The sequence below is a fragment of the Leiobunum rupestre genome, chromosome 2 (genome assembly GCF_980474605.1).
Source record: "Leiobunum rupestre chromosome 2, qqLeiRupe1.1.hap1, whole genome shotgun sequence".
NCBI lineage: Eukaryota > Metazoa > Arthropoda > Arachnida > Opiliones > Sclerosomatidae > Leiobunum > Leiobunum rupestre.
In genome coordinates, this window is record NC_143385.1 from 10,814,887 (window position 1) to 10,823,849 (window position 8,963).

General features: G+C 30.7%; 1 long non-coding RNA gene across 2 annotated transcripts; it reads left to right on the top strand.

The window, feature by feature from the left end:
- The first annotated feature begins 1,141 nt into the window (after positions 1 to 1,141).
- LOC149956089 (uncharacterized) lies at positions 1,142 to 4,871 on the top strand. 2 transcript variants are annotated; one of them, XR_016478420.1, is made up of 3 exons: positions 1,142 to 1,233; positions 1,962 to 2,173; positions 4,812 to 4,871. It is a non-coding gene; the product is annotated as an uncharacterized LOC149956089 (long non-coding RNA). The 2 variants fall into 2 exon arrangements; XR_016478419.1 differs by lacking the exon at positions 1,142 to 1,233 and adding an exon at positions 1,285 to 1,341.
- Positions 4,872 to 8,963: the final 4,092 nt, after the last annotated feature.

Here is an 8,963-nt window from a genome sequence, read left to right on the forward strand (position 1 = left end):
CTAGTTGATTATTATTATTATTATTATTATTATTATTATTATTATTATTTCTAAAAGTCAGGTATCTCAACTTCCTCTCAAAATCAATGTAAATTAAACCAGCTAATGGTTAGACGATCTGATGGAAGTTGTCTCAAAAGGGAGACTAATATTGTCTACTATACATATTTCATATTTTAAAACAAGGTGTATCCGGTTATGGTACTTTTGAACTCGCGTCCGGAACTAACACCTGCGGTCCGACTCTAAATTTAAAAGACATCTTCTCTGGATTTATATGAATAAAATTGATATTTTACTAAATATGTATAATAATTTTGAAAATTGTACAAAACATTTATTTGGTAAAATAATATAAATAATCTTACAATAATAAGCAGCTGGTCGCAAATTAGCATTGCGTTGTCTGAAGATTCAGCGTAAAATTGAGCAATATTCAGAGTTACAGGAAATATTAAATCCTCAATTTGTAAAATTTAAAATTCTAACTTCCGTTTTATAAATAAATATGCAAATATTTAAATGAGCTATACGCGATGCGTATCGGAAAAAAACGGTCCACTTGCCCCACATTTTTCATGAAAAATGTTAATACTTCTTAATTGGAATAACGATGATCCAGGAGTTCCGTCGGAAAGTCAAAATTATTGCAGATAACCTGATCGAAAATTTTTGAAAACATATTGAACGTTTACAATGAATTATGTAATTTTCAAATTCGATATTTCGAAACGTAAAGGTCTCGTAGAAAGCGTTACCACCAACTCAACATTGTCGCGCGGGATTGTGGGAATCCGACAGCCATAATGGTGATGAACCATTGATGCAAAACGCGCCGATTAGGGGTTTTCTTAAAACTCAGTTTAATAGACTATAATTTCAAAGTACTCTAAAATTTAAACCGACACTTTTTAAAATTAACGATAATTCGTTGAATATGAAACAATCGAGAAAAGTGGGACTTTTTATCGAATGGCAATGGCAGGCGTAGAAAAAAATGACTTCTGAACGGCTTGTTGAACACTAATATTGTGAACCTGATTTCACGCGGAATAACTCGGAAGTTATCAAGTAAACTATAAGCACACATTACAATACTTAATTTCATCGGCCTATCGCCTTCATCGCTTCCGGCTGGTGAGCGGCTGTAATGGAAAATAGCCTTGCACGTTTGGGTGCCATTAACATCAAATATTCTTGCCAATCACAGTATGATGGCCTATTTTGTGAAAGGTTAGTGTAAGACTTTTTGTATATAAGGGATTTCCCTTTCAAAGCTCAAACAGAATCTGTCTGCCACTTGTCAAGAACCATCATATTGGATAACTTTTCACTGAAAACGTAGGTATTTGAATAAAACCTCCAAAGGTCTGTACAATGTTGGTACGCGTTTTGCTTAAACCAGTTAAGACCTTTCACTGGATTACTGTAGCCGCAGTTTTCTCATATTATCTGAAAAGATTATATAATACAAATTAAATGAAAAGAGACTTAAAACGGTTTTAAAATTCACAATTTATTTATTTAAAAAATCCAACGTTTCGGAGGAACTGTTCCTCCTTCTTCAGGGATTTTTACAAGTCTGACAGTATAATCAGATTGGTCCAGCGCTTGCCAGTCGTCCTTTCACACACTCAAGGCTAAACTAACGTCGGATCCGATTCTCGGTTACCCCAATTTTGCCCACGCTTTCTGGGTAAAGTCCGACGCTAGCCAAGAAGGTCTTGGTGGAGTTCAAATAAATTGTGAATTTTAAAACCGTTTTAAGTCTCTTTTCATTTAGTTTTTCACAATGTGCTTCTCTTCACTTCTAATACAAATTAAATTAATTTTTGATAGTGGTTAGCATTATTTGTATTGGTTTCAAAATTTACTACTCTATTTATGAAGTGAATTATATCCGCAACCAAATTGATTTAAAAAGTTCAGTTAAGCAAAAATTTTGAAATTTATTTTAACAGACACTAAACATCAAGATGGTAGCCATCAGCTCCCGATTATGTCTTTTGGTGGCGTTTGTTCTTTTGAGCGTCATAATAGTGGAAGAGGTTTCAGCGATTCACCTTAGTAAATTAGCGGCCTTGGCTATTCTGGCCAGGAGCTTCGGAGGTGGACACGGATTTGGACAAGGATTTGGAGGAGGGTTTCTTCCCATTCCTCTTTACTATGGCGGGTAAGACAATTTTGTTACTCTGGAATTATATTCAATGTGGTTATACGGGGCCCCCACTCAAAACTTTAATTTTTTTATAGGAAAAATAGGATTATATTTCTAAAAATGTAGGACTTTATAGGACTATTTTTACAAAATTATAGGATTTTATAGGTCTATTTTTACAAAATTATAGGATTTTATAGGTCTATTTTTACAAAATTAAAGGATTTTATAGGACTATTTTTACAAAATTATAGGATTTTATTGGACTATTTTTACAAAATTATAGGATTTTATATTACTATTTTTTTTAAAAATTATAGGATTTTATTGGACTATTTTTACAAAATTATAGGATTTTATTGGACTATTTTTACAAAATTATAGGATTTTATAGGACTATATATGAAATTTAATTTCCTAACTTTATGTATTTAATTATAGGATTTTATAGGACTTTTGGGGTATTTTGTTAAAAATATAGGATGTTATAGGACATTTTTGAAAATATAGGATTTTATAGGAATTATAGGAATTATAGGACCTCTGGGGCCCCTGGGTTATATGAAAATGGTAAATTACATTAGTAGTTAAATAACATTCCTTGACTCACGTAATTAAATTTAATTAGAATTGTAAGTTGGAAAATTACCGAAGCCTTTTTTCCGGAAAAATTCCGTATTTTTCCGAAAAAAAGTTAAGTTTTACTCCACAATTATCCTAATATTGCTCGCCAATTTCAATTTCGCGGCCTTTTCGACTCTTTTTTTTTTAAATCCAAAAGTAAAACTAAACTACTTGACTTATCTAGAATCAAAACCCTTAATAGTAATGTTTCAATTTTTTGTTTTTCCGAATTGCGGAAAATTTTCTTGAAATGTTTCCGGACATTTTCCCGCGTTTATTTTTTCCGGAAAATTAACAACTTTATTTTAACTAAAATATTAAAATTAAGGTATTATTAGTAAGAATATGGTCCTTAAATTATGCTAAAAGCTACAAGGAATGTCTACTTGTATTATCACTTGTTTTTTCCTTAGTGTTTTCGTATAAGTTAGCTTATTCAAACTATAATGAAGTGTTACGTTTGATTGGTTTAAGCTTTTCTTAATGTGTTAAAATCTAATGATGCTATTATAGCCCATTTCATTTTTTTTAACACGCGCCAATAATCATCAGTAATTTAAGGGCAAATATAGAGAAATTAATATCTTTAAAATCAGTTAAGCGCGCTTTTTCCTCTGACTGTTAGATAAAACATTTACAGGTACCATTAAAATGTGACACATTTTACAAATATTTGCTAAATCCGAGTACATGACGAAAATCAACAAGTTGGCAAGCCAAAATATACCTCTCCTCGGAAGAGTTTTTAATTTTCAGTGAAGCGTAACTGTATCCGTGGCTCTGCGGTAGAACGCTCACCTCTCGTTCAAGAGGGCTCGGGTTGAATCCCGCCCGATTAAAAAATTATACTACACCCAATGACAAAAAGAGGGCGCTTTTGGAAAAACGTTTTCCCTGATTCTAAGAAACTGGGTACGCAGTGACTACCCTTTTCCCCGAAAATGCGAACGCGTTCGCAGGCCTGACAGACAGACCCACAGACAGACAGACAGACACGGTGGTTGTATAACCCCTCCTAGGGTACAAAGTCCCCTCGGAGAGGTAAAAAGTGTTAAACCAATACTGAAACGCGCACATTTGCTTTCGTTTACTCTGCGCCTCCGTAGTTCAATTTCGCCTATAATAATACAAGGCTTGGGATCATTTCAATTAAAACCAGTATTTAAAACGCACGTTGCTAGAAAAGGAACAACTTGCCATAATTTTGTCTCGATTTGTTGAGCCGGAAAATTGTAATATTCAGTATTTTTATTCAAACGCTATTGATATTATATTACGTCTTCAAGTTATGAAAAGTTCCAACTCTGAATTAGAAACGCTAAAATATTCTAGAGCACACGTACTGCTTAACCTCTATAATATAAACCGTAAATTCTCTGAGACCTGAAAAGCTGAACATACGAAACGGGTAGCTTCGTTAATGATTGGCGATTAACTTTGATACGCTTTCGAATGAGAAATTTACAGTTTCATAGGTTCTCCTTTTAAAGATTTCGGAAAAGTTTCCTTTTGTAATTTAAATCCACGGCCACGTACGAAGACTCGATCGCCTGCGCGTGTTATGAATTATCGCGCGCGGTTTTAATATGATTTTTGGGGCATAAAGTATCATCCGAGAACTTTTAAATATATGACCCACTTAACGGTATTTCGATTACAAATATCCGAAAAAGGTGATTTCTCTTTTGAATACACACGGCGGCATTTACAACTTTTGTAAGTAACGCGTAATTTGACAAAAGTAAGGTATCATTTTGATTAATCGGATTCATTGCCTTCTGTAATTGCCTTTGAGTGAATAAAATATAGCTAGCGTGACATGGTCATAACATTTCACGTGCAAAACAGCACGAGACGTACTTGCCACACATTAGCGTTTTCACATTTACAGCCTTCAATGATATTGAGAAATCAGACGTAAATTGTTAGAAGGCGTACGAATACAGATTGCACATCTTGAAGGATGAATAACAATGACATAATAGTAATAAATCACACGTCTAACAGGTTTATTTTATTTTAATTTCAGGTACGGTGGTTTCGGTGGATTTTAATTTCTCAATTTCTACCTTTTGTCGAGAAAACTGAGTTGAACATTTGCGTAATGCTTTTCGATTGGAATTGCAAAATATATTTTTTGGTTTTTGTATAATTCTACAAAATGGTCTTATGTAAATACTTCTTAATCTGATTTTTATTTCGGAATCGACTTTATATCAGTGCAATTTTGGAACATGCTTAAATATGGTTACCGTTATAAACATTTTGTGTATGGCATTACTTTCATATAAATGTAAATTATCATTTCACTAATCAGTAGTATTGTATCAACTAAAAAATCATGAAGAGATATGTGTATAGTATGTTTTAAATAAATTTGGAATAATTTGTTTACAACTATCGTATAATTCTTTGAATAAGGTAAAATGTTTTTTTAAGAACTATGGTCCGTTAAATTTAAATGATAATGATATTTAAATTTAACGAAAACTGATAAGTATTTTAACTTACCCTTTAATGTTTTTTCAATACATTTCGAACTCATTTTAAACAAAAATCCTCGTATATTTGATCTTTACCTCTGGTTTTAAATATGCTTTGTAATACGCTTCCATTTCATGTGTTTTATAATCACCATCTGAACAAGGATTTTGTTTCGGGGGGGGGGGGGGCACGCCATTGAAAAAAAGGAAAAAATAAAAATATTTGTACGTACGACCATACGTTTCGGGGGGGGGGGGCATGTGTCCCCTGTGCCCCCCCTGGCTACGCCACTGATCTGAACCCATTTTATCAAATTCACAAACGCGATCCAGTACACTTACAAAAAGAAAATTAATTCGTTCTATTTAATGCTGGAGGTTAAAAAATTAGTTTATCGATGAAAATAAGAGATTTCGGAAAAATTATCTTTTATCTTTTGTCCAAATTTTCGATCCAACTGGAATCAAAACACATCCTGTTGGTAGAATTATTATTCGATTTAAATTGGATCTTAATTAAATGAAAAAAAACACACATTTTTAATTAAGTTTGGAAATAGAATTTGACCCACCATTTTCGTTAATTACTTTGGGTTTTCTAAAACATAACTTCAATAACGATAATAAATGTCATTTTTAAGAAACTTGACGTTTTTGTTTAAAGTCAGCTTTTACAGGTCAACGTGTTAGAGTTCTAGAATTCCCAAGTCGTGAGCGATGACTAATAAAACTCATTTTTTTAATCATTTCATTTTGTGAAGTAATCTATTTGCGTGGATATTCTACAAAGATTTTATCTGAATTAAATTGGGGGCACCCTAAAATTATATCGAATAATTTCTATAGATTATTTTATATAATTTATCTGGCAAATTTTACTTTCTATAGTAATGAAAAACTCTAGAAAATGGTCCAAGTCTTTTCCATATAATTATTTATAAATCATTTCAATGGGTATAGTAAACCAGAGATATTCAAAAAGGTTCTATTGTATAAGATTTCATATTAATGTTACCGGCGCATGTAAGCTTCCAATTGCAATTAAGGTCGATTTTACCGTTAATTTTCTATTGGCATTTCGGCTTACTGAAAGTGGGGACTTAGGTATTAGTCTAGCTTATTATTATTTTTATTATTATTCGAATTTGGTCTAACGTATTGTAATTGGCTTTACAAGTCGCTAGTTGACTTAGGCCTATGATGGTGCCTTGAGTATTAGCTTAGCTGATTATTATTATTATTACAATTATCGGATGCAGTTGATTGAAAGTACTATAGCTAGTATTCTATGCTGGGCACGATTATGGTATATGGGAGTACTACGTTAATTAAATTTTCAAACTGAGCTGAAATTTGAAAAAGGGTAATTTTACAGCTAACTGTAAAATCTATCACTTTTGCCAAATTTTAGGCCCCCAAAGTGCCGCGCCGTAGGCTACTGTGATGCCAGAACAATGGTTCATCTGGCCCTGACTCTGTGATTTAAATCATTGACTTTTTTTCAAAATAAATCATTGATTTAAATCAATTTTTATAAAGTATTTATGAAAAAGAAAAACCTAGCAAATAATAATAATTTAAATATAATCTTTCTTGTACTTCCCCCTAATGTTGCATTGGAACCTGTGGGTGGAGATTCCGACGAATTTATTTTGTAAAGTACCAAAATAGGTTTTAAAAAATAAAACTTTTTATATGATTATTAGCTTAAATTTTATTCATTCCTTATACATATATATATATATATATATATATATATATATATATATATATATATATATATATATATATATATATATATATATATATAGATTACGTCTTTAAAAATTAAAACATATTTTAGGTAAAATTATGATACTAAATTATATAAAACTTTGAAATTTTAATAAAGATCAAAAAATCAAAAAATCAATAAAAATCTGATTTAAATAAAAAAAATCAATTTATTTTATTTTTTTTCAAAAAATCAAAACATTGCCAACCCTGCTCTATGGACGACTGGACGTTATCATAGGCGAATAAGATAAGTGTCATTCCCCCCATAGCACTGAATTTAGTGCACAAGGTATTACGAAAAATCTCCTAAAACTGGTGAAAGATTATGGTAAATTATACTATCGCTAAAGAATATAAAGTTAAAAATAAAAATGATAATATTTTTGTTGTAGTTAGGAAAATAGTATGCTTCATAATTTAGGGGATAAACGTTTCTTTGAGGTTTTTGAATTTCAAAATCCTTTTCATTTTGTCCATGAAAGAAATGAATGAAGAAACTTGAAAGACTATTCCGATAAAAAGTTGCAGTATATATTATTCAAAAGAACGGATATTTTACGGATTTCAAAGAGTTAAGATTAAATGTTGACGTTACGGACAGAGTTCCTTCCACGGGGACTATTCCAAATATGTTTACTGAAATAGACGAAGAATATTATTGCTTCGATGATAATGTCATAAAAAATTGCCGTACTTCAATGCTGTATATTCCAGCTTGTTTCAGTATTTATATAAAAGCAATAATTAATAGTTTGTTTTAGTATCTATATATTTGCCAGAATTAAAAGCTTGTTTTAATAGCTATATATTTGCAACGTATTAATCGTTTATTTTAGTATCTATATAATAGCAATAATAAATAGTTTGTTTAAGTATCTATATAATAGCAAGCATTAAACGCTTGTATAAGTATCTATGTATTTGCCAGAGTTAATAGTTTGTTTTAGTATCTATATAATTGGAAGAATTAAAAGTTTTTTTTAGTATCTATATATTTGAAGGAATTAATTGCTTGTTTTAGTATCTGTATATTATCAAGAATGAATTGGTTGTTTTAGTATCTGTATATTCACAAGAATGAATTGGTTGTTTTAGTATCTGTATATTCACAAGAATGAATTGGTTGTTTAGTATCTGTATATTCACAAGAATGAATTGGTTGTTTTAGTATCTGTATATTCACAAGAATGAATTGGTTATTTTAGTATCTGTATATTCACAAGAATGAATTGGTTATTTTAGTATCTGTATATTCACAAGAATGAATTGGTTATTTTAGTATCTGTATATTCACAAGAATGAATTGGTTGTTTTAGTATCTGTATATTCACAAGAATGAATTGGTTGTTTTAGTATCTGTATATTCACAAGAATGAATTGGTTATTTTAGTATCTGTATATTCACAAGAATGAATTGGTTGTTTTAGTATCTGTATATTCACAAGAATGAATTGGTTATTTTAGTATCTGTATATTCACAAGAATGAATTGGTTGTTTTAGTATCTGTATATTCACAAGAATGAATTGGTTGTTTTAGTATCTGTATATTCACAAGAATGAATTGGTTGTTTTAGTATCTGTATATTCACAAGAATGAATTGGTTATTTTAGTATCTGTATATTCACAAGAATGAATTGGTTGTTTTAGTATCTGTATATTCACAAGAATGAATTGGTTATTTTAGTATCTGTATATTCACAAGAATGAATTGGTTGTTTTAGTATCTGTATATTCACAAGAATGAATTGGTTATTTTAGTATCTGTATATTCACAAGAATGAATTGGTTGTTTTAGTATCTGTATATTCACAAGAATGAATTGGTTGTTTTAGTATCTGTATATTCACAAGAATGAATTGGTTGTTTTAGTATCTGTATATTCACAAGAATGAATTGGTTGTTTAGTATCTGTATATTCAC